Below are 21,577 nucleotides of genomic sequence, written 5' to 3'. Positions count from 1 at the left end.
CAAACTTTTTGTAATAAGGGTTGGATAGGCCATCCGGGCCAGGGGCCGAGCCCGTTTTTAGGGTTTTAATTGCTGCTAAGACTTCCTCCGTTGTGAAAGGAGCTTCCAGACTATCTCTATGGTCTGAAGAAAGTTGTGGGATGGGAAGGCCGTTTAGGAATGCATCGATAGAGTGATCAGTAGGGGTCGAGGTTGGTGAGTATAGTTTATTGTAAAACTCTGCGAATGAATCAAGTATCTTCGCGGGGTTAGCTGTGGGGCCTTGTCCAGGGATTAGAATCTTTGGTAACGCATGCGTTTTGAGTCTAGGAGACAATTTAGTGGCCAACATAGAATCCATTTTATCACCCTGTGTATAGAATCTGTTTTGAGACCATCTTATTTGTTTTTCGGCTTTGGTCGTTAGGGCTAGATTCAGTTCCAGCCTGATCTTGTCCAGTTGAGGGAACAAATTGTGGGCCGGGTCTTGTTTATGACGTATCTTAAGGGGCACGTATTCTTTTTCTTGTTTTTTAATAGAGGCCTCTCGTTCTCTTTTAATGTTGGGGGTTGGGAAGAAGATACATTTAACTAAAGTCCCATTAGGGAAATAGTTGGGTATAGGGGAGAAAAATGGCCCCTTAGTCTATGGGGAACAAAATGGTATCAGTGCCCCCATTGAGGGAGGACTGGGAGACCTTTCGGTCCTTAAAGGGGTTGTAAAGGTTCGTTTTTAATTTCTACATAGGTTCCTCTAAGCTAGTGCATTGTTGGTTCACTTACCTTTTCCTTCAATTTCCCTTCTAAATGTTTTTTTCTTCATCTGAATATCTCACTTCCTGTTTCTCCTCAGTAAACTTCTCACCATCATCCGAGCTGGTGGTTAGTCAGCCAGAACAGCTTACTGAACAGCTTACTGAGGAGGAACAGGAAGTGAGAAATTCAGACAAAGAAAACAAAGAAAAAAAAACATTTATAAGGGAAATCGAAGGAAAAGGTAAGTGAACCAACAATGCACTAGCTTAGAGGAACCTATTTAGAAAATAAAAAACGAACCTTTACAACCCCTTTAAGGTCCAAGAAAAATTGCTTCCAGGAATTAAATCACTGAGGAGAGACAGTACACAGAAGCATGGATAGTTCAGGGGGGGTCCGTGGTTGGATGATCTTCTGGATTTGGTTTTGCTCTATAGTGGATTTGGGGATCCAGATGGTGGAGGGCGTTTGTTGGAAGTTGAGGTGGGAGCAGTAGTTTCCATTTCCATTTCTTGTGCAATTACATTCAACTTCAGAAGTAACTTTTCTCCAGATTCAAACGTGGAGAAGGAGTAGGGCTTGTCCTTGAGTGTAAATCGTACAGCAAATGGGAAGGCCCATTTGTATTTGATGTCTTTTTGGGCCATGGCTATCAGGAGCAGCTTCAAGGATCTTCTCCTTTGGATGGTAGCGGGGGAGACGTCCTCAAATATTTGCACTGGGTGTCCTTGGCAGGAGATATGCGGAAGGGTTCTGGCTTGTTTCATCACCACCTCCTTCACAGCATAATATAGAGGTTTAGCAATGACGTCCCTGGGAGACCCATCCTTCCTGGGGGGTCCCATGGCCCTGTGGACTCTGTCCAGTTCCAGGCGAGCTGTTGGGATGTTGGGGACTAGAGCCCGGATTAAATCTTGTGTTGCCGTTGAAACATCCATAATAGATTCTGGCAGGCCTCTGATTCTAAAGTTCAGTCTCCTGGACCTATTTTCCAGGTCGTCAATGCGTGAGAACGCTGTATCTAATTGATCTTGCAAAGTTTGAATGAGCCCAGTGTTTTGATGGGAAATAGTCGCTGTTTGTTTAATTTTGTCTTCCATGGCATCCATCCTGGATCCTATAGTTTGCAAATCTGCCCTGATTTCCCCCGTTATGGCTGCTGCGTTAGCCGCGAGACCCCTATCCAGGAGTGTCGAGAACTTGATAAACAGTTCTTCCATGGAGGACTGGGAGATTTGTGTGGTTGGACCCAGAGGACCAGGGGTGATTATGGCAGGGGGGCCAGCCGGGGATAGGGCTTGGTCCCCAAAGGCTTGATTGAGTAGTGATTCTGTAGAGGCAGGGGAGGGGGTCCCCAGACAGTGTGGCCCTGAAGTGAAGTGGAGAATAGCCGGAGCTATGACCGATTTGTGGTCTGGAGTCCAGGTGTTGTGGAGAGGGCTGAGAGGCTGTAGCTGCTGCGGTGGCCATCTTGTGACTCCCTGATGGTGTGGTGGAGCTAAACTCCCCTTGCAAGCTCCTCCTGGACCCCGTTATGTGCATATAAGGGGGTATTATTGGGCGGGGGGGTGAGGAGTACCGCTAAAAGCGGTCGTTTGATCCTCCGTGGATGCTTATAGTCCGGCGGCCATCTTGGTACACCCCGCAGTAAGGTACTCAGCCTCCATGGGGCCTGCGATCGTCCTGAGTCGTCGGAGCGGTATCGGGGTGATCACCGGTAGGTGGGGAATCCGATGCGTGGTGCGCGGGTACAGTAGCTGGGCTGGGTGGCCTGCTAATAGTGCTGGAGAAGCGGCGTGGCGCGGAGCTCCCGGCTTACGCGCTCATATTGGAACCCTCGCGCATGCGCCTCCCCCCTCTGTGCGATCTTCTATTTGATAAATTCTAGAGTGGAATGTGGAGATCGATGATCTTAATTTGTTACGAATGTTGTAATGATAGCAGCATGAGTTTAAGTGTGTGTTCAGAGGCTGGCTGGTCAGATGCAGGCAGTGCAGCTAGGGAGTCAGGGAGTGACAGTTCAGGGCCTGCAGGGGCTAAGGTTTCCCAGTGCTGCTTTTTGAGTAAAGGAGCTTTGGTGGGTGAGAGGGCTGGAGACTGTGCAGCTCTCTTACCTCTGTCAGCGGGCAAGGGTTGAGAGGGGTCGTCTGCTGCGGTTGAACTGTCCATCTCGCAGGGATGAGTAGCAGAGAGCTCCCAGCCTCAGTCGGTGAGGTGTGTGGCGGCGCGCCGGCGCCATCTTGCGCCGTCAGCATGTCAGCTTTCTGGGAGTAGTGTGTGAGGCGGCGGGGCTGAAAGGGGCCGGTATATCCGCTCCTGGACATACCGATCGGGTGCCCGATGGTTCCACTCCTCTCTTGTAAAGGAGAGAGGCGGGGATGAGCTATTAGTCAGGGCTGGAAGATGCTGCTTGTCCTTAGGCTGAGCGTAGCTAAGAGATCGAGATCAAGCGGCCATCTCAGTCTGTGGCTAGCCACGCCCATGCAGGCGCTATTTTTAAAGCTATATCGCCTGTAAAGCGCCTCAGTGTGAAAGCAGCCTACCCCCCCCCCCCCTTCTGAGGAGGGGCCCCAAACCCTTAAAAATGAGCTGGACATCCAGCACAGGACCCTCAGACTGGGCAGAGGTCAGGTAATCCGCAAGGTCAGGTTGCTAAGCGGGTGATGTGTCACAGGAGTCAAGCTGGATAGCTGAAACACAGAATGCAGAGAGGCTTGAAAATAAAGGTTAAAAAGCCCCACTTGGCTGAAAGAGGCAGTCTATCCAAAGGATGGATTGAATTTCTTAGACAGGTTTGAATGGATGTAGTAGTAGTAGGGTGCGGTCAGGTTACAGAAAGTCCTGAATAATAAAAAGCAGACTTAATGGGAATAGGCCGGACCAAGATAACTGGTGCAGAGGCAGACTGGACCGCATCGCCAGGTATAGTGACTGACTGGACCACATTGAAAGGTGTAGCGACTGACTGGACCACATTGCCAGGTGTAGCGACTGATTGGACCGCATCACCAGGTGTAGCGTCTGACTGGGATGCATCGCCAGGCGTGGCAACTGACTGGATCGCATTGCCAGGTGTATCGACTGACTGGACCCCATCACCAGGTGTAGCGACTGCGGAACTTGAGGTTTCCAAATAGGGATTAAGGCTGCGAGATAGCTTCTAGGAGAAGAGAATTCAATAAACTTGTCAGAGTCTTTTGATATAACATAGTTATATAAAAGGCAATTGATTAAGCAAACTGGAGTCACACTTGAAAATTTTTTCATGATCAGGATCCGAATAGGACTGTAATAAAGGCACAAGACTGGTACTGCCCTCACAAGAGTTATAAATGGGCAATTGGTCACCAGTTTTTATGCAGTTCTGGAATGCCGGAATTCTGGCTCCAGTATAAGGTAGCTAAAGTGTCTTCCTTAGGGCACCAGGAGAGGGAGGGTGCTAAAGCTGGGGTTCCCCCGAGAAGAGCTTATGCTGGCGCCGGCTCTGGCTCTGCTAGCCTATGCCTAGCACCAATAAAATCTTCTTAATTCTTTGGACAGGAGATGGTTAACCTCTATCCCCTGACACCAGATCCAGAGACTGGGGATTTAATAGATTTTTCTATTGAGGAGGAACAACCTAGTGAGCCTTCAGCATAAGAGCTGGCACCAGGGCTGAACATCACTGAGCTCTGCCCAGCACTAGCAACATCTTCTTTGTTCTATGGACAGGAGATTTATTTTTATTTATTTAAGGTAGTTATATAGCGCCATCAATTTACGCAGCACTTTACATATACATTGTACATTCACATCGGTCCCTCCCGTCAAGGAGCTTATAATCTAATGTCCCTAACTCACATTCATATACTAGGGTCAATTTAGACAGAAGCCAATTAACCTACCAGCATGTCTTTTGGAGCATGGGAGGAAACCAGAGTATCCGGAGGAAACCCATACAGGTACAGGGAGAACATGTAAACTCCAGGCAGGTAGTGTCATGGTTGGGATTCAAATCAGTGGCCCTTTTTACTGCTAAGCGAGAGTTCTACCCACTACACCACTGCTCCACCCGAGATGGTAAATCTCTATCCCCAGACACCAGTCCCAAAGACTAGGGATTTAACAGACTTTTTTGAGGAGGAACAACACAGTGAGTCATCAGCAGAAGAGCTGGTTTCAGAGTATGGCGCTGTAGACCTCTGCCCACAACAATTACCTCAGCAGGAGCTCCAGGAAGAGAATGCAATCGGCACCTCACAACTGCAGCTTGAGTTGATATCGGTGGATGGGACTGCAGTCTCCACTGACAGCAACCCAGCAGAAGAGCTGGCTTCAGAGCATGGTGTTGTTTTCCTCTGCCCACAACAATCAACTCTGCAGGAGCTTCAGCGAGAGAATGCAATTGCCACCTCACAACTGCAGCTTAAGCTGATATCGGTGGATGGGACTGTGGTCTCAACTGACAGCAACCCAGCAGAAGAGCTTGAAACAGGACAGAGTGCTGCTGGCCTCTCCCTCAACTACCAGAAGATGGAATTCCTGTGGTAGTGGATGGGACTTCGGTTTCCACTGACACAGCCCCAGAAAAGGTCCGACGTTGGGACAGGAGGATGTCAGCCTTGCTCTGCAAACACTGGGGGGTTTTCATATAGAAAAAATGGATAGGGACCTCTGTCTCCACCTGTATACCCCAGGGATGCTGTGTTGTCAGCCCAGATCCCCAACAGCATGACAGAGTGAGTCCAGCCACCCTGTCTTCTCTACAGCGGCTGAAAGGACTCCAGGGGAAAGGACCAGTCTGCACTTCTCCCCAGCAACGGGTATGTTCTATGAGAGAGGCAGAGGTTGGCTAGGTGAGTATTGCTCTGTTTTGGACAATGTATTTGGGGTATTGTGTGGGTATGGGCATTGGGGGACTGGAACTTCGGACTAGCTTCAAAGTCAACCCATTTGAGGTCTCCTTCTGTGTTAGTCCTGTGCCAAACGGGGAGATGTGTGGCGGGAGTCACTTTGGGCAAGGGGCTTGTGAAACCCAGCTTACCTTAGAGAGCTCTGGAAACTCCTTGCCCAGCTCCCTCGCCTCTCCTATGTGTGTCTATTAGGGGCACAGGGTTACTGAGAACCCCAGTCAGGTCTGCACTAACTTATTTCACTGTACAACCACACCGGACTTGTTATTTCCTTTTACCCTGTTATCCAGGGTTCTATATGCGTAGTTTGTGATGAAAATATGAAGACACTCTTTCACTTGGGACAGTAATATTTCTAAACAATATCCCTCAAGAAATATATGAAGATAAAGTCCACCTTTCACCTCAGACCATTGCTATACAGTTTGAGGTGGGGTGGGGGTTGCTAAGTGCCTGTATAACATTGTTCTATTGTTTCTGTTAGCCTTGCGAGTTGCGAGCAAAATATTATGGGATGTATATGTGTATGTGGATTAGCTGTGAGAGGGGAGGGGGTTTACCCATGAGCCACTTCTAAAGATGGTCTACTGTTGGGAAGTTGAATACACCTGTGTGTCATGTTACTGGAGGATGTAAAGTTTACCTCGCTGTCAGAAACCATGAATCCGACTGAGACAGAAGTACAGTTAAATCTCACTTGTTTAATAATAATATAAAAAAGGTAAACATAGTCAAAACACAGCCAAAAACGGATAGCAAACAAGCCAAAACGTCAGGGAGCCAGAGATGAGCGTATTAGAACAGCAAGCAGAATCTGGACCTGGAAGAAATGTCAGCCAAGCAAGTTTTTAACAGGAACACAGGAGAGCGTCTTTAGAGATATGACCAAGGCGAAGGTAGAGATCATCTGGGCTGGACGGCTTAAGTAGGCAGGACTGACGAGCAGGATATCATAAACAGGTGAGTCACCGTGGAGAGATAGGAGCTGGCAATTAGCGACAGCTGAGCGCCCAGCTTTGAGAAGGAAGGGCTGATCATGAACCCCTGACCACCAGGCTTGAGGGGAAAACATCTATGAAAATCACAGAGGAGGACAGGGGCATGTACGTTCGGGGATGAGACCCAAGAGCGTTCCATTGCACCATAACCTTTCCAATGCACCAGGTACTGTATGCACCCACGGAACCTACGGAGGCAGCAATGGACTCTACTTCATACTCCTCATGGTTCTCAACCTGTACAGGGTGAGGACGAGGCACTGAGGTGGTAAAGTCATTGCAGACCAAAGGTTTTAATAGGTAGACATGAAATACATTTGAGATACGCATATTAGAAGGAAGGTCTTATGCCACTGGGTTAATCCTGACAAAAATACGGAAAGGCAGAATAAATCGAGGTGCGAACTTCAGAGAGGGAACACGAAGTCGGTGGTTGCGAGATGACAACCAGACCCTGTCCCCAACCTGGTAGGAATGCGCAGGCAGGCGTCTGCGGTCAGCATGGAGTCTGTACCTATCATCAGCATGTCGCAAAGCCTCCTGGACTTGTGCCTAAGTAGAACGAAGACCACGGATATGCTCCTCTAATGCAGGAATACTCTGTGGAACAAAGGAGTCAGGCAACATGGAAGGTTGGAAACCATAGTTTGCCATAAATGGGGACAATCGGGAATCAGAATTCAAGGCACTGTTGTGAGGTCTGACCAATTGTTATTATGGTCAGAAATATAGCAACGTAGGAATTGCTCCAAGGACTGATTGGCTTGTTCTGCGGCCCCATTAGACTGCGGTTGATACGCAGAGGAGAAAGCAAGCTGAATTCCCAACTGTGCACAAAAGGCTCACCAGAACCAGGACACAAACTGACTACCCCTGTCCAAGACAATCACCTCGGGTAGCCCGTGTAAGTGAAAGATCTCCTGAGCAAAAATGGAAGCCAGTTCCTTAGAAGTGGGGAACTTCTTAAGTGGAATACAATGAGACATTTTTGAGAACCGGTCAACCACCATAAGGATAACTGTGTTGCCCCTGTGAGTTGGGTAACTCTACAATTAAATCCATAGACAGGTGGGTCCAGGGCCTCTCTCCATGGGTATGGGTTGTAGGAGGCCCACTGGAAGGTGTCGTGGAGTCTTACTCTGAGCACATACAGAGCAGGAAGCTACGAAGGCAGTTATAACAGCACGTAGACTAGGCCACCAGAATTGTTGGGAAATGGCCCAAAAGAGTTGGTTCTTCCCAGGGTTGCCAGCAGCCTTGTGAGAATGATAATGGCAGAGATTCTCTGGTACAAAGCAGCAATCACAAGGTTTCTCAGGAGGTGCATGAACCTGAGCAGCAAGAATTTTGTCACCAAAAGGAGAAGTGAGACTGTTGCGAACCATAGCCAGAATATGATCAGGAGGAATCACAGGAACTGGAACCAACTCCATCTTGAAAGTGGAGAAAAACTGTTGTGACAAAGCCTCAGCCCTTACATTCTTAGTACCAGGTAAGAATGAGGCAATTTAATTAAAACTAGACAAGAAAAGAGGCCATCGCACCCTTCTCGGAGAGAGGTGTTTAGCCTCAGACAAGAATGTGAGATTCTTATGATCAGTAAGCATGAGAACCGCCACAGTTGTACCTTCGAGGAAATGTCCCCATTCTTTCAGGACTAAAATTATCACTAACAGCTCTTGGTCACCCATCACGTAATTGCACTCCGCAGGTGACAATCTCTTGGAAAATTAGCCACAAGGATGCATAGTGCTCTGAGGTAGGATGTTGAGACAGAAAGGCACCAACTCCAGTCTCAGAAGCATCAACCTCAAGGATAAAAGGTAAAGTAGGATCAGGATGTGCCGAAACAGGAGCAGAAACAAAGGCAGCATTGAGACTCTCAAAGGCCTTAATGGACTCCGGAGACCAACACTGTGGGTTACTGTGCTTTCTGGTCATATCAGTCAGGGGCTTGACCAGAGACGAGAAGTTACAAATAAACTTCCGATAATAGTTGTCAAAGCCAAGAAAACGCGGCAGAGAATGTAAACTCATGGGTCGGGGCCACTGTAGGACTGCTGAAAGTTTCTCTGGGTCCATCAAAAAACCAGCAGAGGAAATTACATAACCCAGAAATTTAACCTGTTAACGATGGAATACAATAGAGATTGTTCTCTCTTATTTTCTGAAGCACACAACAGACATCTGTGTGGTGGCTCTCCAGGGACTTGGAAAATATGAGGTGTAACATCGGGGGTTGTTTTAGCTTAAGGGTAGAGCTTACCAGTGAGCTGAGTCCACGCCAGATATGCAGTTTTAAGGGCTTGTAGGCCTACTTTTATTAAAGAAAGAAAATGTCTGATAACAGAAGAGTTGCCCACACAGGGGTTTCAGCTTTCCACAGCAACAACGTTCTCTTTAGCAGCACTGCTGCTCAGACTTATGCTTCAGCCTTCTCAGCTCTATGACAAAGTTCCTGTACACCCAGTCCCTCAGCACTCTTTTCCAGCTTTCTTTTTCAGCCCACAAGCTTGGACCCTCTGTCTGCTCTGACAGACCGACCGGTGCAGACATGCACACTTCTCCCTTGCTTGCCTGGACCCCTCAAGAGGGTGGAGCCCAGAACCATGGTCAGGTGTCTACAAATAGCCCAGCACACACCTGACCAGTCAGTATGCTGGTGGATCTCAAAACTTGGACCCAGGACTGGGGATTTCATCCCACCCGGATCGCTACGAAATCCCCAGGCTCCAGATTCCAAAATAGATTTTAGTAAACAATGAGGAAACTGAAAAGCCAGTTTCCTCCAAAATAAGCAAATACACTGGAGCCCCTCAACCTGCCTGGTTGAGAATCCTCTGTCCAAACACTGGAGGGGTACCTCACTACCACAGAGGATATCATCACGATAAACCACCACACATAACTGCAACAAATCTCAGAGGACACCGTTAATAAATTCCTGGAAAACTGCTGGGATGTTACAAAGGCCAAAAAGCATTACGAGGCACTCATAATGGCCTGTTCTGATTTTAAACGCAGTTTTCCACTCATCACCATCCTTAATCCTCATGAGATTGTATGCCCCTCTCAAATCAAGCTTTGTGAAAACTGTTGCTCCCTTGAGACAGTCAAATAAGTCAGTGATCAACGGAATCAGATAGGCATTCTTAATCGTGAAATGATTGAGACCCCTATAATTAAAACAAGGTCTCAGTTCACCACTCTTCTTCTTCACAAAGAAGAAACCAGCACTAGCAGGAGACGAGGATTTGCTGATGAAACCTCAAGAAAGTGCGTCTGCAACATACTCCTCCATGGCCTTATCCTCCAAGACAGACAAAGGGTAAACCTGGCCACGAGGGGGTATAGCACCAGGTTGAAGGTCAATTGCACAATCATACGACCGGTGTGGAGGTAAACTACCGGCTTGACCTTTGTCAAAGACATCGCTTCTCTGGCAGGGAGGAGAGTGAAGAGTTGCACAGGACCTTAGCTACCTTCTCTACCATCTTACTGCACTGTGGCGACCAGGATAGAACCTCAGCACAGAGCCAATAAAAAGAGGAGTTGTGCCTCTGTAACCATGGATAACCAATAACCAGCGGAAACTTATGTGAGGAAATAATTTGGAATTGGATTATCTCACGGTGAAGGGCCCCTACGGCCATGGACAATGGAACAGTCTCATGAGTCACATGGGCAGGCTGTAGAGGTCTTCCGTCAAGAGCCTCAATAGCAGGTGCAGCAGAATCAAGTGCTTTGATACAAAGGCAACATCAATGAACAGGCCTGCAGCCCCAGAATCGATTGCAGCCTGTATATCAACGGATGACTCAGCCCAAGAAAGGGTAAGCGAAACCAAGGGCTTATCCTTCTGGGGACGAAAAAACAACACTACCTAAGGTCTGCCCATGACAGGACCTCAAGGTTCGGGCGTTCCCTGGATGGGTAGAACAAGACTTCAAAAAGTGACCTGCCTGGCCACAATAAAGGCACAATCTCTCTCTCCTCCTGAGGGTTCTCTCATCTGCAGAGAGACACATGAAGCCCAAGTGCATGGGTTCATCTTCACTGACCCACTCGCTACCCAATAGGCATGGGAGGTGAGGAAGGCAAGGGTGGGAATGCAAAGCTCAGAGACAAACATACAGTAGGCTTACGCAAGCGCTCCTTAAAAGAGTCTTTCTCTGAGTCTGGAGTTAATGAGGATGCCAAACATGATCAGCTTCTCCAGCTCAGTGGGTATATCTTGGGTAGTGATGGCCGAACGGTTCGCCCGGCGGTCGTTTCGCGGCGAATTTCCGACTTTCGCCGTCCGCGGGTTCGAACGCCTTTTTCCGTCGTTCGCCCCGGCGGACTTACGTGTTTAATGTATACAAGAACTTTAACCTTTCGTGACACGTTTATCATGTGTTACAGGACAACCAATTGAGACATGACAGCTCATGGACACTTGGACATTCCCCCTAACCTATAAATACACCCGATCCGGTGGCCATTTTACATTCTTTCTTCTGTCACTGTAGGGAAAGGATCCTGTGTGGAGTAGGGACAGAGAAAACGCTAGCTATTTGGTACACAAAAGTTCTTTTCAGGACTGGTATAGGTGTTAGGTCAGCAGCCTGAGTTTCTTTTGTCAGTTTAGATAAAGGGACAGAGCGCTGTATGCTGCTATTTTAGGGACAGCTCAGCCAGATTAGTCTTTCTTCATCATCATCATCATCATCATCATTAGCTGTTACTATCAGGTCCACAAAAGAGCTGTTCCAGCTAATCGTTCCAGCCTACTCTTTTTTGCCAATTTGTATAGGGACAGGCAGGAAGCAGTGTTGTCAGGCAGTGAGGATAATTTTAAAGACTTGCTGTTACTATTAGTTCCACAAAGGTTCTTTTCAGGACTGGTATCAGTGGTACGGTAATAGGCTTGTACACGTATAATATTCTTTCTTCCAAATATAGAAAGAATATTATACTTGACTGCTGCCCTTCTGCTGCAGTCTGCTAATCATTCACAACTCACTTGTTCCACAAAGCTCTTTATCAGGACTGGTAACTTGGTCTGTCTAGGGTGCTACGGTACATAGGCTTGGGTGCGGTACAGTCTGCTGTTCTGTAAGGACCGCTATCGGTCCACAATAGATAGGGTTGCCGTGCACTACTGCTGACCGCTGCCCTATACTGCAGCAGTCCTTCAGCGGTATAGGGACTGACGCACAGTCTGCTAAACACTAATACACAACCTGCTTGGTCCACAAAAGTTCTTATAAGGACTGGTAACTTGGTATAGGGTGCTACGGTACATAGGCCTGAGTGCGTTACAGTCTGCTGTTCTGTAAGGACCGCTATCGGTCCACAATACATAGGGTTGACGTGCACTACTGCTGACCGCTGCCCTATACTGCAGCAGTCCTTCAGCGGTATAGGGACTGACGCACAGTCTGCTAAACACTAACACACAACCTGCTTGGTCCACAAAAGTTCTTATAAGGACTGGTAACTTGGTATAGGGTGCTACGGTACATAGGCCTGAGTGCAGTACAGTCTGCTGTTCTGTAAGGACCGCTATCGGTCCACAATACATAGGGTTGCCGTGCACTACTGCTGACCGCTGCCCTATACTGCAGCAGTCCTTCATTGGTATAGGGACTGACGTACAGTCTGCTAATCACTAACACACAACCTGCTTGGTCCACAAAAGTTCTTATAAGGACTGGTAACTTGGTATAGGGTGCTACGGTACATAGGCCTGAGTGCGTTACAGTCTGCTGTTCTGTAAGGACCGCTATCGGTCCACAATACATAGGGTTGCCGTGCACTACTGCTGACCGCTGCCCTATACTGCAGCAGTCCTTCAGCGGTATAGGGACTGACGCACAGTCTGCTAAACACTAACACACAACCTGCTTGGTCCACAAAAGTTCTTATAAGGACTGGTAACTTGGTATAGGGTGCTACGGTACATAGGCCTGAGTGCGTTACAGTCTGCTGTTCTGTAAGGACCGCTATCGGTCCACAATACATAGGGTTGCCGTGCACTACTGCTGACCGCTGCCCTATACTGCAGCAGTCCTTCATTGGTATAGGGACTGACGTACAGTCTGCTAATCACTAACACACAACCTGCTTGGTCCACAAAAGTTCTTATAAGGACTGGTAACTTGGTATAGGGTGCTACGGTACATAGGCCTGAGTGCAGTACAGTCTGCTGTTCTGTAAGGACCGCTATCGGTCCACAATACATAGGGTTGCCGTGCACTACTACTGACCGCTGCCCTATACTGCAGCAGTCCTTCATTGGTATAGGGACTGACGTACAGTCTGCTAATCACTAACACACAACCTGCTTGGTCCACAAAAGTTCTTATAAGGACTGGTAACTTGGTATAGGGTGCTACGGTACATAGGCCTGAGTGCGTTACAGTCTGCTGTTCTGTAAGGACCGCTATCGGTCCACAATACATAGGGTTGCCGTGCACTACTGCTGACCGCTGCCCTATACTGCAGCAGTCCTTCAGCGGTATAGGGACTGACGTACAGTCTGCTAATCACTAACACACAACCTGCTTGGTCCACAAAAGTTCTTATAAGGACTGGTAACTTGGTATAGGGTGCTACGGTACATAGGCCTGAGTGCGTTACAGTCTGCTGTTCTGTAAGGACCGCTATCGGTCCACAATACATAGGGTTGCCGTGCACTACTGCTGACCGCTGCCCTATACTGCAGCAGTCCTTCATTGGTATAGGGACTGACGTACAGTCTGCTAATCACTAACACACAACCTGCTTGGTCCACAAAAGTTCTTATAAGGACTGGTAACTTGGTATAGGGTGCTACGGTACATAGGCCTGAGTGCAGTACAGTCTGCTGTTCTGTAAGGACCGCTATCGGTCCACAATACATAGGGTTGACGTGCACTACTGCTGACCGCTGCCCTATACTGCAGCAGTCCTTCAGCGGTATAGGGACTGACGCACAGTCTGCTAAACACTAACACACAACCTGCTTGGTCCACAAAAGTTCTTATAAGGACTGGTAACTTGGTATAGGGTGCTACGGTACATAGGCCTGAGTGCAGTACAGTCTGCTGTTCTGTAAGGACCGCTATCGGTCCACAATACATAGGGTTGCCGTGCACTACTGCTGACCGCTGCCCTATACTGCAGCAGTCCTTCATTGGTATAGGGACTGACGTACAGTCTGCTAATCACTAACACACAACCTGCTTGGTCCACAAAAGTTCTTATAAGGACTGGTAACTTGGTATAGGGTGCTACGGTACATAGGCCTGAGTGCGTTACAGTCTGCTGTTCTGTAAGGACCGCTATCGGTCCACAATACATAGGGTTGCCGTGCACTACTGCTGACCGCTGCCCTATACTGCAGCAGTCCTTCATTGGTATAGGGACTGACGTACAGTCTGCTAATCACTAACACACAACCTGCTTGGTCCACAAAAGTTTTTATAAGGACTGGTAACTTGGTATAGGGTGCTACGGTACATAGGCCTGAGTGCAGTACAGTCTGCTGTTCTGTAAGGACCGCTATCGGTCCACAATACATAGGGTTGACGTGCACTACTGCTGACCGCTGCCCTATACTGCAGCAGTCCTTCATTGGTATAGGGACTGACGTACAGTCTGCTAATCACTAACACACAACCTGCTTGGTCCACAAAAGTTCTTATAAGGACTGGTAACTTGGTATAGGGTGCTACGGTACATAGGCCTGAGTGCAGTACAGTCTGCTGTTCTGTAAGGACCGCTATCGGTCCACAATACATAGGGTTGCCGTGCACTACTGCTGACCGCTGCCCTATACTGCAGCAGTCCTTCAGCGGTATAGGGACTGACGCACAGTCTGCTAAACACTAACACACAACCTGCTTGGTCCACAAAAGTTCTTATAAGGACTGGTAACTTGGTATAGGGTGCTACGGTACATAGGCCTGAGTGCAGTACAGTCTGCTGTTCTGTAAGGACCGCTATCGGTCCACAATACATAGGGTTGCCGTGCACTACTGCTGACCGCTGCCCTATACTGCAGCAGTCCTTCAGCGGTATAGGGACTGACGCACAGTCTGCTAAACACTAACACACAACCTGCTTGGTCCACAAAAGTTCTTATAAGGACTGGTAACTTGGTATAGGGTGCTACGGTACATAGGCCTGAGTGCAGTACAGTCTGCTGTTCTGTAAGGACCGCTATCGGTCCACAATACATAGGGTTGCCGTGCACTACTGCTGACCGCTGCCCTATACTGCAGCAGTCCTTCATTGGTATAGGGACTGACGTACAGTCTGCTAATCACTAACACACAACCTGCTTGGTCCACAAAAGTTCTTATAAGGACTGGTAACTTGGTATAGGGTGCTACGGTACATAGGCCTGAGTGCAGTACAGTCTGCTGTTCTGTAAGGACCGCTATCGGTCCACAATACATAGGGTTGCCGTGCACTACTGCTGACCGCTGCCCTATACTGCAGCAGTCCTTCAGCGGTATAGGGACTGACGCACAGTCTGCTAAACACTAACACACAACCTGCTTGGTCCACAAAAGTTCTTATAAGGACTGGTAACTTGGTATAGGGTGCTACGGTACATAGGCCTGAGTGCAGTACAGTCTGCTGTTCTGTAAGGACCGCTATCGGTCCACAATACATAGGGTTGCCGTGCACTACTACTGACCGCTGCCCTATACTGCAGCAGTCCTTCATTGGTATAGGGACTGACGTACAGTCTGCTAATCACTAACACACAACCTGCTTGGTCCACAAAAGTTCTTATAAGGACTGGTAACTTGGTATAGGGTGCTACGGTACATAGGCCTGAGTGCGTTACAGTCTGCTGTTCTGTAAGGACCGCTATCGGTCCACAATACATAGGGTTGCCGTGCACTACTGCTGACCGCTGCCCTATACTGCAGCAGTCCTTCATTGGTATAGGGACTGACGTACAGTCTGCTAATCACTAACACACAACCTGCTTGGTCCACAAAAGTTCTTATAAGGACTGGTAACTTGGTATAGGGTGCTACGGTACATAGGCCTGAGTGCAGTACAGTCTGCTGTTCTGTAAGGACCGCTATCGGTCCACAATACATAGGGTTGACGTGCACTACTGCTGACCGCTGCCCTATACTGCAGCAGTCCTTCAGCGGTATAGGGACTGACGCACAGTCTGCTAAACACTAACACACAACCTGCTTGGTCCACAAAAGTTCTTATAAGGACTGGTAACTTGGTATAGGGTGCTACGGTACATAGGCCTGAGTGCAGTACAGTCTGCTGTTCTGTAAGGACCGCTATCGGTCCACAATACATAGGGTTGCCGTGCACTACTGCTGACCGCTGCCCTATACTGCAGCAGTCCTTCAGCGGTATAGGGACTGACGCACAGTCTGCTAAACACTAACACACAACCTGCTTGGTCCACAAAAGTTCTTATAAGGACTGGTAACTTGGTATAGGGTGCTACGGTACATAGGCCTGAGTGCAGTACAGTCTGCTGTTCTGTAAGGACCGCTATCGGTCCACAATACATAGGGTTGCCGTGCACTACTGCTGACCGCTGCCCTATACTGCAGCAGTCCTTCATTGGTATAGGGACTGACGTACAGTCTGCTAATCACTAACACACAACCTGCTTGGTCCACAAAAGTTCTTATAAGGACTGGTAACTTGGTATAGGGTGCTACGGTACATAGGCCTGAGTGCAGTACAGTCTGCTGTTCTGTAAGGACCGCTATCGGTCCACAATACATAGGGTTGCCGTGCACTACTGCTGACCGCTGCCCTATACTGCAGCAGTCCTTCAGCGGTATAGGGACTGACGCACAGTCTGCTAAACACTAACACACAACCTGCTTGGTCCACAAAAGTTCTTATAAGGACTGGTAACTTGGTATAGGGTGCTACGGTACATAGGCCTGAGTGCAGTACAGTCTGCTGTTCTGTAAGGACCGCTATCGGTCCACAATACATAGGGTTGCCGTGCACTACTACTGACCGCTGCCCTATACTGCAGCAGTCCTTCATTGGTATAGGGACTGACGTACAGTCTGCTAATCACTAACACACAACCTGCTTGGTCCACAAAAGTTCTTATAAGGACTGGTAACTTGGTATAGGGTGCTACGGTACATAGGCCTGAGTGCGTTACAGTCTGCTGTTCTGTAAGGACCGCTATCGGTCCACAATACATAGGGTTGCCGTGCACTACTGCTGACCGCTGCCCTATACTGCAGCAGTCCTTCAGCGGTATAGGGACTGACGTACAGTCTGCTAATCACTAACACACAACCTGCTTGGTCCACAAAAGTTCTTATAAGGACTGGTAACTTGGTATAGGGTGCTACGGTACATAGGCCTGAGTGCGTTACAGTCTGCTGTTCTGTAAGGACCGCTATCGGTCCACAATACATAGGGTTGCCGTGCACTACTGCTGACCGCTGCCCTATACTGCAGCAGTCCTTCATTGGTATAGGGACTGACGTACAGTCTGCTAATCACTAACACACAACCTGCTTGGTCCACAAAAGTTCTTATAAGGACTGGTAACTTGGTATAGGGTGCTACGGTACATAGGCCTGAGTGCAGTACAGTCTGCTGTTCTGTAAGGACCGCTATCGGTCCACAATACATAGGGTTGACGTGCACTACTGCTGACCGCTGCCCTATACTGCAGCAGTCCTTCAGCGGTATAGGGACTGACGCACAGTCTGCTAAACACTAACACACAACCTGCTTGGTCCACAAAAGTTTTTATAAGGACTGGTAACTTGGTATAGGGTGCTACGGTACATAGGCCTGAGTGCAGTACAGTCTGCTGTTCTGTAAGGACCGCTATCGGTCCACAATACATAGGGTTGACGTGCACTACTGCTGACCGCTGCCCTATACTGCAGCAGTCCTTCAGCGGTATAGGGACTGACGCACAGTCTGCTAAACACTAACACACAACCTGCTTGGTCCACAAAAGTTCTTATAAGGACTGGTAACTTGGTATAGGGTGCTACGGTACATAGGCCTGAGTGCAGTACAGTCTGCTGTTCTGTAAGGACCGCTATCGGTCCACAATACATAGGGTTGCCGTGCACTACTGCTGACCGCTGCCCTATACTGCAGCAGTCCTTCATTGGTATAGGGACTGACGTACAGTCTGCTAATCACTAACACACAACCTGCTTGGTCCACAAAAGTTTTTATAAGGACTGGTAACTTGGTATAGGGTGCTACGGTACATAGGCCTGAGTGCAGTACAGTCTGCTGTTCTGTAAGGACCGCTATCGGTCCACAATACATAGGGTTGACGTGCACTACTGCTGACCGCTGCCCTATACTGCAGCAGTCCTTCAGCGGTATAGGGACTAAGAGTTTTGTCACAGGGTGATTTAAAAAATGACAGGCAGAGGAAGAGGCAGGCCCTTCCGCAGGGGTGGTAGGGGTAGGGCAGGAGCAACAGCCTTGAGCCAAAGTGGGAAGTTGCAGAAGGTGCGTTCAATTACTTTAAAGGACGCACCAGACTTGGTTGAGTGGCTCACTCAGCCTTATTCTTCTGCACCCTCCTCATCCTCTCGATCTGCACCCTCTTCTTCACTCTCTGCTATGTGCACCCCCAAAGACACTACCACCAACAACACCACCACCACCACATACCTTCCGCTTGAGTGCAAATGGGGGCCTTCATGCTCCAGTGTTTTAATAGGGACCCCCGTATAAAAAGCATGAGGGTCAAGGACCAGTACTGGGTGGCAACGTACTTAGATCCCCGGTACAAACACAAAATGGCGGAAATGTTACCGCCGTCGCAGAGGGCTGTCAGAATGCAGCACTTCCAGGCCTTGCTTCGAGAAATGCTGCATTCTGCTTTTGCGTGCGCTGGCAGAGGAGCAATTCCCACTCCCAGAGAAGGATTTGCGGGTACCAATCCAACAGCGCCTGCAAGAAGAGGCCGGTTTGAAGATGTGTTGGTGACTTCGGATATGAGGTCATTCTTTCAGCCGACCCATCGACAGGTGTCATCCGGATCCAGCATCAGGGAACGCCTAGACCGTCAGGTGTCCGACTACATTGGGTTAACGGCCGATGTGGACGCTCTGAGGAGTGATGAACCCCTAGACTACTGGGTGGGCAGGCTTGACCTCTGGCCAGAGCTTGCCCAATTTGCAATCGAACTGTTGGCTTGCCCCTCATCCAGTGTCCTGTCCGAAAGGACGTTCAGCGCAGCAGGGGGGATTGTGACCGATAAGCGTACTCGCCTAGCTCACGACAGTGTTAACTACCTCACATTTCTAAAAATGAATGAGGCATGGTTCTCGGAGGAATTCAACACATGTGATCAGTAGACCATGTATATGTCTATAAACAATTTTTGGAATCAAGCACACAGACCTTCTTAATTCATTTGGCTCACTTCCCTGACCCAAAAAAGCACACCGTACTATATGCCCCTACCCTCCTCTTTGAAGAGGTTGAGCGGTGTCATATTTCTACTGGGGCTGCTTATTATGAGGGGTTCCCACCATCCCTGTGCTGTGCTGACTTCCTCCTGGGTGTTCTTATTATGAGGGGCTCCCACCATCCCTGTGCTGTGCTGACTTCCTCCTGGGGGTTCTTATTATGAGGGGCTCCCACCATCCCTGTGCTGTGCTGACTTCCTCCTGGGGGTTCTTATTATGAGGGGATCACACCATCCCTGTGCTGTGCTGACTTCCTCCTGGGGCTGCTTACGGTGCTGCTGTCAGCGCTGTATGTCACGGAGCTGCTGTCAGCGCTGTATGTCACGGAGCTGCTGTCAGCGCTGTATGTCACGGAGCTGCTGTCAGCGCTGTATGTCACGGAGCTGCTGTCAGCGCTGTATGTCACGGAGCTGCTGTCAGCGCTGTATGTCACGGAGCTGCTGTCAGCGCTGTATGTCACGGAGCTGCTGTCAGCGCTGTATGTCACGGAGCTGCTGTCAGCGCTGTATGTCACGGTGCTGCTGTCAGCGCTGTATGTCACGGAGCTGCTGTCAGCGCTGTATGTCACGGAGCTGCTGTCAGTGCTGTATGTCACGGAGCTGCTGTCAGCGCTGTATGTCACGGAGCTGCTGTCAGCGCTGTATGTCACGGAGCTGCTGTCAGCGCTGTATGTCACGGTGCTGCTGTCAGCGCTGTATGTCACGGAGCTGCTGTCAGCGCTGTATGTCACGGAGCTGCTGTCAGTGCTGTATGTCACGGAGCTGCTGTCAGCGCTGTATGTCACGGAGCTGCTGTCAGCGCTGTATGTCACGGAGCTGCTGTCAGCGCTGTATGTCACGGTGCTGCTGTCAGCGCTGTATGTCACGGAGCTGCTGTCAGCGCTGTATGTCACGGAGCTGCTGTCAGCGCTGTATGTCACGGAGCTGCTGTCAGCGCTGTATGTCACGGAGCTGCTGTCAGCGCTGTATGTCACGGAGCTGCTGTCAGCGCTGTATGTCACGGTGCTGATGTCAGTGCTCTGTATTACGGTGCTGCTGTCAGTGCTCTGTATCTCCTGCACCCTCTTGTTTGCCTACCCTGGTCCCTGACCTTCCCTCTCCTCCATTGCCTTCATTAGCTCCATAGTCCTGAATTGTCAGAACAATTTCCCAAATAAAAAAAAAATGCTTGTAGTTATCGATCCCAAATTCACCTCATACATGTATTATGCTATTGTCCAGGTGGTGGGACTACGTGCTACCCCCTAATAATTACCCCGTGGCCGCAAATTCGACCTAAAGGTTTGCGAAATTCGCCTCCCATTGAAGTCAATGGAGCCCGCGGCGAACGGTCGTTTTCGCGAACGTTTGTGCCCGTTCGCGTTTCGCGTTCGCGAAACGTCCCGTCGGAAGTTCGTCCATCACTAATCTTGGGCTGCTATCTCATCCTTGATAGTATCTGAGAGACCATGAGAAAAAGCAGGCACGAGGGCCTCATTGTTCCAAGCAACCTCTGCTGCCAGAGTATGGAATTCAATGGCGCAATCGCCAACAGTTCTCGTACGCTGATGGACATGAAGCACTTGGCAGCAGAAGCGGAGCATGCGGGAATGTCAAATACCCTTTAAGGGAAGCCACAAACTCAGGGTTACTCAAGACAACAGGTTTTTGCTTCTTCCATAGAGGGTTTTCCCAAGCCAATGCTCTCCCCGAAAGCAAAGATATCACAAAACCTACTTTGCTTCTGTCCATGGGAAACATCTGGGACAGCATCTCAAAGTATATCTCAACCTGGTTGAGAAAACCTCTGTATTGGAGTGGATCACCCCCAAATCAGTTTAATCTCACTTGTTTAATGATGATAATAAAAAAAGGTAAACAGAGTAAACATCGTCAAAACATAGCCCGAGTTCCGGAATGGATAGTCACACAAGCCAAAACATCAGGGAGCCAGAGGTGAGCATAGTAGAACTGCAAGCAGAATCTGGAGCTAGAAGGAATGTCAGCCAAGCAAGTCTTTAACAGGAACACAGGAGAACGTCTCTAGACATGTGACCAAGGCGAAGGCAGAGATCATCTGGGCTGGACGGCTTAAGTAGGCAGGACTGATGAGCAGGATATCATCAACAGGTGAGTCACTGTGGAGAGATAGGAGCTGGCAATTAGCCGACAGCTGAGTGGCCAGCTCAGAGAAGCCCAGCCCTGACACCCACCCTGTTCCATTATGCAAAGCAGGGGGGTTGTCCCCTGAGTGTATATCTCTATGTGCCTGTGTTTGAATAAACAGTCTTATGCTTTTGTTTACCATACACTGATGCCTCGACAACTGACTGGGTGGGCTAACGGACCTTGGATTGTGCTGGTACTGGGCAAGGGAAGCGTATACAGTGGGCATACTCCTACTGAGTACGCGGGTCTGTTACATATTTCTCTGGCAAAGTCTTCACATCAAATACTCTTCCAGGAGTGTTGCATACCTGGTCCCCTGCTGCACTCAGTGGTCAAACCTGCATGATTCTATATCACTACTG

This window comes from Lithobates pipiens, unplaced genomic scaffold (genome assembly GCF_037356315.1).
Source record: "Lithobates pipiens isolate NorthernLeopardFrog02 unplaced genomic scaffold, aLitPip1_a1.2 Scaffold_10, whole genome shotgun sequence".
NCBI classification, from domain to species: Eukaryota; Metazoa; Chordata; class Amphibia; order Anura; family Ranidae; genus Lithobates; species Lithobates pipiens.
This window is presented reverse-complemented; position numbering follows the sequence as displayed.